Raw genomic sequence first — 8,658 nt, 5'->3', positions numbered from 1 at the left:
CTTTACCAAGGCTGGTACAAATCGTATTACCGGAATTGCCCCACGAGTCATAAGACCAACATAATCCGCTTTTATGCCGGGAAGGAATATTCTAGAAGGGGTGGTCATTCTTCATGAAAATATTCATGAGTTACATACTAAGAAATTGGATGGGGTTTTATTTAAGATTGACTTCAAAAAGGCATATGATAAAGTGAAATGGTCATTTTTACAACAGACTTTGAGGATGAAGGGGTTTGCTCCTGAATGGTGTAGGATGATCAGTCAATATGTCCAAGGGGGTAGTGTCGGAGTAAAGGTAAATGATGACATTGGTCATCATTTCCAAACAAAAAAAGGTTTGCGGCAAGGGGATCCTTTGTCGCCTATTCTTTTCAATATTGTGGTGGGCATGCTTGCTATCCTAATTGAGAGAGCAAAAAATGATGATCAGGTAGGGGGACTTATTCCTCACCTTGTTGAAGGGAGGATCTCTATCCTACAATATGCTGATGATACTATTCTCTTCTTGGAACATGATCTCCAGAAAGCAGTAAATATGAAACTGATCCTATGTCTTTTTGAAGAGCTCTCTAGGCTTAAAATTAATTTTCACAAGAGCGAGATTTTTTGTTTTGGGAAGGCAAATGATGAGGTGGACCAGTATAAACAGATCTTTGGATGTGACGCTGGTTCTCTACCTTTTAAATACTTAGGTATTCCTATCCACTTTAGAAAGCTTAGAGTTTCTGATTGGTATCCAGTGGAGACCCGATTTGAGAGCAAATTGGGATGCTGGAAAGGCAAATTATTGTCCTATGGGGACAGACTTGTCCTTATCAATTCCGTTTTAACAAGCTTACCGATGTTCATGTTATCTTTTTCTAGAAATACCTGTCGGGGTAAGGAAAAGATTGAATTTTTATAGGTCTCGGTTCTCTTCTGGCAATCTGAGGAAAATAAAAGAAAATATAGGCTCACCAAGTGGAATATCGTCTGCAGACCCAAGGATCAAGGGGGTCTTGGTATTGAGGTCCTTGAATTAAAAAATAGATGTTTATTGAGTAAGTGGCTTTATAAATTTCTTAACGAGGATGGGGTGTGGCAGGAATTGCTGAAGAATAAATACCTAAGACAAAAGACCTTATCCGGGGTACAAGATAAACCAACAAACTCTCCCTTTTGGAAGGGATTAAAGAAGGTTAAGGACGATTTTTTTAGTAGAGAATTTTTACAGATAGGTAATGGTACCAATATCCTTTTCTGGGAAGATACCTGGTTAGGTAGTACACCATTAGCACAACAATATCCATCCTTATATAATATTGTGCATCACAAGAATATAACAGTAGCTCATGTGTTAGCCCAAACGCCTCTGAATATCGGTTTCAGAAGGCTGTTAGTGGGAAACAAATGGTCTTTATGGTTGATGTTATGCCGAAGACTTATGAGGATTAATTTATCTGATGAGAAAGATCAGTTTGTTTGGAAATTGACAACAAATGGCGTGTTTATAGTGAAATCTATGTACGAGAATCTTATGAATGACCATACCCCTTTTCTGCGAAAGTATCTTTGGAAAGTTAAAGTTCCTTTAAAGATAAAAATATTTATGTGGTTCTTAAGCAATAAAGTTTTACTTACTAAAGATAATTTAGCCAAAAGAAGATGGAATGGTTGTACAAAATGTGTTTTTTGTGGTGAGCAGGAGACTATTGAGCATTTGTTCATCACTTGTCCTTTAGCTAAAATTCTTTGGCGTACGATTAATTTTACTTTTGCTCTCCAACTTCCAACCAATATTACCAATATGTTTGGTAATTGGCTAAATGGAGTTGATAGACAATCAAAGGCCTTCATCCGTATTGGGGTTTCTGCCTTATGTTGGTCTATCTGGAGGACAAGGAATGATATTATTTTTAACAAAAAATCTTCGTTTCACTTTTTGCAGGTTACCCATATGGTGTCACATTGGGTCCAGTTGTGGGCTCTCCTGTCACCGGAGGGACAGCGGGATGCTATGATTACTGGATGCACTCGGCTCCAGATCGTCGCTCAGGATATCTTGTGACAGGCTGGCTGGTGGCACAATAGACGGATACAATGATGTGTAGTCCCTCTGTTTTGGTTTTCTTTCGCTGGTTGATTCTTGTATCAATTCTAGGCGATGCCTGAGATGTTTTAACTGTGTACTCTTATACTTTTAATAAAAGGCCGTGTGCATCATCATGATGCAGAAGCCGGGGTTTCATTCCCCATTTCGAAAAAAAGTTAGATTGTCGGTGGTTCTCCTTCTTTACCGGCAGCGGACCTACCTTGTTTTAGTTGTGCCGACAGTTAATTTTTCTTGGCGGTTAAGTTGCCTCCTTATATGGATTTTTGCCAGCAGCTCTATGCCCTCTTGTTTGGTCCATGGTGCAGTGACATGCCCTTATATTTTGGTACGGGGAATATACCATTGCCTACTCAATAATACTACCTCCGTTTCAAGAAATAAGGCACACACATATTCCAAGACGAACTTTGATCATAAAAGTTGAGCAACAAAATCTTGATTATATTATATGTATATATTATCGCTGGATTCGTATTGAAAAGCACTTTTTAATGATGTTAATTTCATACAAACAATCTTTATCTATTTAAAGTAAATCTTGGTCAAACAAAAAGCTCGTAAAATGAGGGCGCCTTATCCTTGAAACGGAGATAGTACTTGTTCATGCATATCTAGCCATTCGTCCTATTGCACAGATTTGTTCTTATAGATCCAAAGCGTTTATCCAAACATCGAATTAATAAAACGACAAACGTTGGATCAGAGTAAAAAACATGATGTTTTTTTCTCAAGTGTTCATAAAATGGTACTACTATAAATATTATCTTTGTTTCTCGATTGTGGACAAAGACAATGCAAAATTTTCATGTAAATAATACGTGTGATCAATAAGACTACCGGGGTGAAGGTTTTGTACTATCCTTCGCTGTCCATCGTACCATGCACGGCAGGCAAGACGACTAACACCGACGACTTCAGGTTTGTACTTATTGCAAGCTGCATTGTCTCTTACACAGTTACACTGATGCATACGTGTAGATGTATAAGTCCTTGCTGTGAATCATCTGTGATCACTGGCCAGTCAGTCGTTGCATGCATGGCCTCCACAGATCAGTCCACGGAAGAGCGACCCTGATCTTGACCGGCGATCGTCGACGGATGATTAGCTCGCTGCCGCCCGTGGAAGGATAAGCTCAAGGAAAAAAAATCGATTGGCGATGGAATGCCACACGTACTTAACCTAGAAGCACGCGGCCCTACGTATGTGTCCAGGCCCTTATTAGCACACCATCACACGCTGTGTTGCACCAGAAAGTAATTGGAATCTGGACTTTCCTAACTGCACCGATCCGTGAGCACCACTACCACCATGCATAACTCACCTGCCGTGTTCGTCTTGCTCCTTGTGGCAACAGCAGCAGCTACCTGGAGGCTGGAGCAGCTTCTTCCTCGTCACGGACGCACGGCAGCTCGAACCGGCCCATGCGGCCAGTGGGAGCTGCATAGGGCGCGAGAGGGACGCCTTGCTTGTCTTCAAGCAAGGCATCAATGACATCCACCGCTTCCTCAGGTCGTGGCAAAGGCGCCAAGATTGCTGCCGGTGGGCAGGCGTCACGTGCAGTAACACCACCGGCCATGTCATCCAGCTTGACCTTGGCGGAACATATTTAGGGGGCCAGATAAGTCCTTCCTTGCTATCCCTAGAGCATCTTGAATACCTCAATCTCGAATGGACATCTTTGACTGGGCGTAATGGTGGTATTCCCGAGTTCTTGGGTTCCTTCAAGAACTTGAGACATCTCGATCTCTCAAACATGGATTTCACTGGTACAGTGCCTCCGCAGCTTGGTAACCTTTCCAAGCTAGAATATCTCGACCTCTTCAACTCCATGAGTATGTACTCAAAAGACATCTCATGGTTAACCCACCTATCTCTGCTGGGGCATCTTGATATGAGTGGAACTGATCTCAGCTCGATTGTTGATTGGCCTCTTGTGGTAAACATGCTTCCATCATTGGAATACCTCCGTCTTTCTGACTGCTCACTCTCAAGTACAAATCAACCCCTCACACACCTAAACCTTACAAATCTTCAATACCTCGATCTCTCCTACAACTACTTTGGTCATCCAATTGCATCCGCTTGGTTTTGGAATGTAAGAAGCATTACAGAACTTCACCTTTTTCAAACCTCTCTTTATGGTCCATTTCCTAATGCACTAGGAAATATGACTTCCCTCCGAGTGCTACATTTTGGCTGCAACCTCGAATATGATTACCCAGCCAACACAACATGTAACACGGCAACAATGACAGTCGACTTGAGAAATCTATGTTATTTGGAAGAACTGTGGCTTGATGGCAGACTCTTCTCTGGAAACGTTACAAAGTTTCTAGAGAAATTGCCACAGTGTCCATCTAGCAGATTGCAATACTTGAGTTTGAGGAGCAACAATATGGTTGGAATGATAGCTGATGGGTTGGGCCAGTTAACTAGCTTAACTAGGCTTTTCCTTTCGGACAATAACATTACAGGTTCCATACCGCTAAGCATAGGCAATTTGTCTCATTTAGAGTATCTTGACCTTTCTAACAACCATCTTACGAGTATACCACAAGAACTGGCGAATTGCATCAGATTAGAGGACCTTGACCTTTCTTACAACCATCTCACTGGACCTATTCCACCACGGTTGGGGAATTTCACTCGATTAGGTTATGTAACTCTATCTAGCAACCTTCTTACTGGAAATATACCACCACAGTTGGGGAATGTCACTAACTTGGAGTTTATTTCTCTTTCCAACAACCATCTATCTGGACCTATACCACTAGAGATAGCGAGTTGTACTGGACTAGGGTACCTTAGTCTTGCTAATAACCATCTTACCGGACATGTGCCATCCAAGATTGGGATGCTCACTAATTTGGTGGAGCTCGACCTCAACAACAATAAGTTGGATGGTGTGATCACGGAGGAACACATGGCTACTCTGAAAAGCTTAAAGCACATGGATTTATCAAACAATTCTTTCTCAGGACCTCTGCCGTTGGAATATGGAGCTTCGGGATTAATAGAATTGACTTTATCCTTCAACTACTTCAGTGGTCATATTCCTGAATCTGTTTGCTGCAAGTTGAGGAGCCTACTTGTCCTGGATCTATCAGATAACCTTCTAGAGGGAGAGCTTCCTCAGTGTTCTGAAAAGCCTAACTTGGTATTCCTCCACTTAAGTAACAATAGATTTTCTGGCAAGTTCCCGTCTGCACTTCAGAACTACACGAGTTTAGCTTTCTTGGATCTTTCAACAAATAATTTCTATGGAAAATTGCCGTTATGGATTGGCGACCTGGTATACTTGCGCTTTTTGCAGTTAAGTCACAACTTGTTGTCTGGAGATATTCCGGTGACTATCACAAATCTTAAGCGTCTTCGCCAACTGAGTTTGGCAGGCAATAGTATGTCTGGGATTATGCCTTGGTCTTTGTCAAAATTAACTTCAATGACTAAGAAACATCCAAGGAGGCCAGGGGTTGACATGTCTGTATGGTACACTGGCTATGTAGGTAAATTTAGAGAAGTTTGGCCCGTCGTGATGAAGCGCCAAGAACTTAAGTATGGATTTGGAATTTTTGATGTGGTCGGTATTGACCTATCTCTCAATCAGTTAGTCGGTGGAATTCCAGATGGGATAAGTTCTCTTAACGGATTGTTGAATTTGAACTTATCTTGGAACCAGCTGAGTGGGGAAATTCCTGCGAAGACTGGGCAGATGAGTCGGTAACAAAGATTATTTGCCTTACGAAAATCACGTAATTGACGTTCACGATTAAAATCGTCATTGCCTTGTTTCCTCGGCCAGTCTTGTTTTCCTGGGGTTACTACGGGCTGGAGGATGCTTGGTTGGTGCTACTGGTTTTGCCCGAGGGCGATGGTGTTCAGCTTCTTCCTCTTGAATGCGAGCCAAAGAAGCTGCCCTTGAAATGCTGGTAGGTGCTTGAAGGCGAACAGCAGCCCGAATGTCATCTCGAAGCCCAAATACAAACTGCGATACAAACCAGCGTGTGCTCAGAGACTCATCCACAGCAATCAGATGATACATACAGTCTTCAAACGACTGCCTATACTCACTGACAGTTCCTGTTTGCTTTAGCTGCATCAATTTAGTCATCTGTCCGTCATACTCATCCTGCCCAAACTCCTCCATAAGAGCAGCCATGAATTTTCCCCAACCTGGTTGTTCATATCTCCTCTTGTACGATTGATACCACAGAGCAGCATTGCCCTCCAAATATAGTGACGCCATGCCAACCCATTGGGTGTGAGGAATTTTGAACATGTCAAAATATGTAAGACACTGATCTATCCACAGCATAGGGGTCTCTCCATGAAATTTGGGGAAATCGTGTCGCGGAGCACGAATTCGTACCTCCTCGTGGTTTGCTGGCGAACTCGGCGCTGTATGGAACGCTGCTCCCGCCTTGGCGGACGCGGCGATCGTTGCCATCTCCGATGACTCCGGGAGATCCGAGAATCGGGCGGCCGTTGTTGGCGAGAGCTGGTCGAGTCTCACGCGGCTCGACGCGCGGTGTCGCTGATGTACGATCCGCAGCCAACATCGTGCGCTTGATTCCGTCCAGATCAGAGCCATAGTCCTCCATCTGTTTGCGGAAACTCTTCACCTCATCAGTGATGGTGCCGACGCGAGTGAGGATCTCCTGCATCGACTTGTGCATCTCCTCCATCCTCTCCAGCACGAAACAAGTCTGCGCCGACGGCACGGGGGTCCGAGATGGCGCCGTTGCAACTCACCCTGAATTGGTTCCAACACCGCTAAGGATTTCGAGCCGATTCACCGGAGTGATTCAGCACCTGTCGCGGTGGAATTTTTCGGATCCAATCTCGGGATTACTGAGTGCAAATCGGGCTAGTCATCTGGACGAACAGGTGGAGGGCGTGGTGGGAGGAAAAAAAAAATTGGTAGGATTTTTGAGGCTCTGGATACCAATTGTAGTGTCCGATCTATGATGGGATCGAATCACACACACAAACAGCAAGCATGAGATGAGAAATTAGATCCAAGATGAGGAGAAGCATACGGGGTGGGAACACGGACGAAGTTTAGATGAGATGAACTCAGATTCGTTTACAAGCATGACCCCGACGACAGGCCAACCTGCCCCTTTTAACCACACACACACCTATTACAGCTGGGCCCCACTGGCTCACAGCACTTGGTCCAGGAATTACAAGGCCACACCAGATTAGCCACTTGGTGTTGAAACTGCCGGTGGGCCTGCCTTCGTCGGCTGTCCATGGTCTTCTTGGACTGTCGACTCAATGTCCACTGATGAGACATCAGGTGCGACAATCAATTGAATCACTGGACCTGTCAAGGAACAACCTTTCTGGCGAAATCCCGTCAAGCTTGTCAGATTTGACATACTTAAGCTCCTTGGACTTGTCATATAACAATCTTGAAGGAAGAATACCACCGGGAAGTCAACTTGACACCTTGTACATGGAGAATCCATCCATATATAGTGGCAACATTGGTCTGTGCGGCCCTCCTCTTGGAAGGAATTGCTCGGGAGACAATGTACCTGAGCACGAGAATCCACAAAGAAGGGGCAAGTTTTCTGAGCCAGTGTTGTTCTTTTACTTTGGGCTTGGGTCTGGATTTCTTGCTGGCCTGTGGATCGTGTTTTGCGCCCTGCTATTCAAGAAAGCATGGAGAGTTGCCTATTTCCGTCTCTTCGACAAAGTTTACGACAATGCGTACGTGTTTGTGGTTGTTACTTTGGGCAGGATGAAAGGGAAGGCCACGAGTTGAGTGGGACGTTAAAAAAAAATGTAACTCTGATGCTGGTGTGACCGCACTACTGGGCTATATGAATAAATGAAGGTGTAAAGATATTTAGCACATTCTGCTAGTATGTGTGTGTTTTGTTGTCCCATAGGCGTGTCATATGAACTTAGTGTAATGCAAGCACCCGTTAATATTGTTTGTACTAAGGGGTCAGGGCAAACCTCCGTGATTTTGATTGTTCGAGCTCTGGTTCTTTTTCTCTTGTAGATTTGAAATGTTGACTTGATTGTGTTTTTTGAGAGCACAATAAGCACCTAGAACTGACCCAAGAGTCCCCCAGCCACTCTAGCAACAGTACCGGCCTGAATAAACGAGATATTGATCAGTTTCAATATTGTCACAACAACAAAAGAAAACACGTGGAAGTTTTTAAATAGAAGGCCCTCCGGCCCAGCTTTATATAAAAGCCACACACATGGTAAGGTTCGGTACAACGCCACACCGCACACATAACAGTTATCCGATGTTCTTAGACACGCCCACACATACAGCTCCCCGCAGTACATAACAAGACACAGCACACACATCCCGGATCCCTCGCATGCCCCAATGTCGTCGTAGATGATCAGGGTTGGGATGTCGTCCTCATGTCGCCTCAGACCGCGTCCGCGCGTAGAGCCTCCTGACGCCGCCCACCGCCAAGTCCAGCAAGTCCCTGTCCCTCGGTCCGACCGGAACCCTCCAACACCGCATATGTAAAGATAGTTGGTAGAAGATGTCAGCCGGGTTGCCGATAAGCTTTCCCTCAATGGC

The 8,658-nt window shown here is 44.3% G+C and overlaps 1 pseudogene; it reads left to right on the top strand.

The window, feature by feature from the left end:
* Nucleotides 1–3,404: 3,404 nt before the first annotated feature.
* LOC124691548 lies at nucleotides 3,405–8,176 on the top strand (annotated as a pseudogene).
* The last annotated feature ends 482 nt before the right edge of the window (nucleotides 8,177–8,658 follow it).

The sequence above is a fragment of the Lolium rigidum genome, chromosome 2, assembly GCF_022539505.1.
Source record: "Lolium rigidum isolate FL_2022 chromosome 2, APGP_CSIRO_Lrig_0.1, whole genome shotgun sequence".
Lineage (NCBI taxonomy): Eukaryota > Viridiplantae > Streptophyta > Magnoliopsida > Poales > Poaceae > Lolium > Lolium rigidum.
This window is presented reverse-complemented; position numbering and strand designations above follow the sequence as displayed.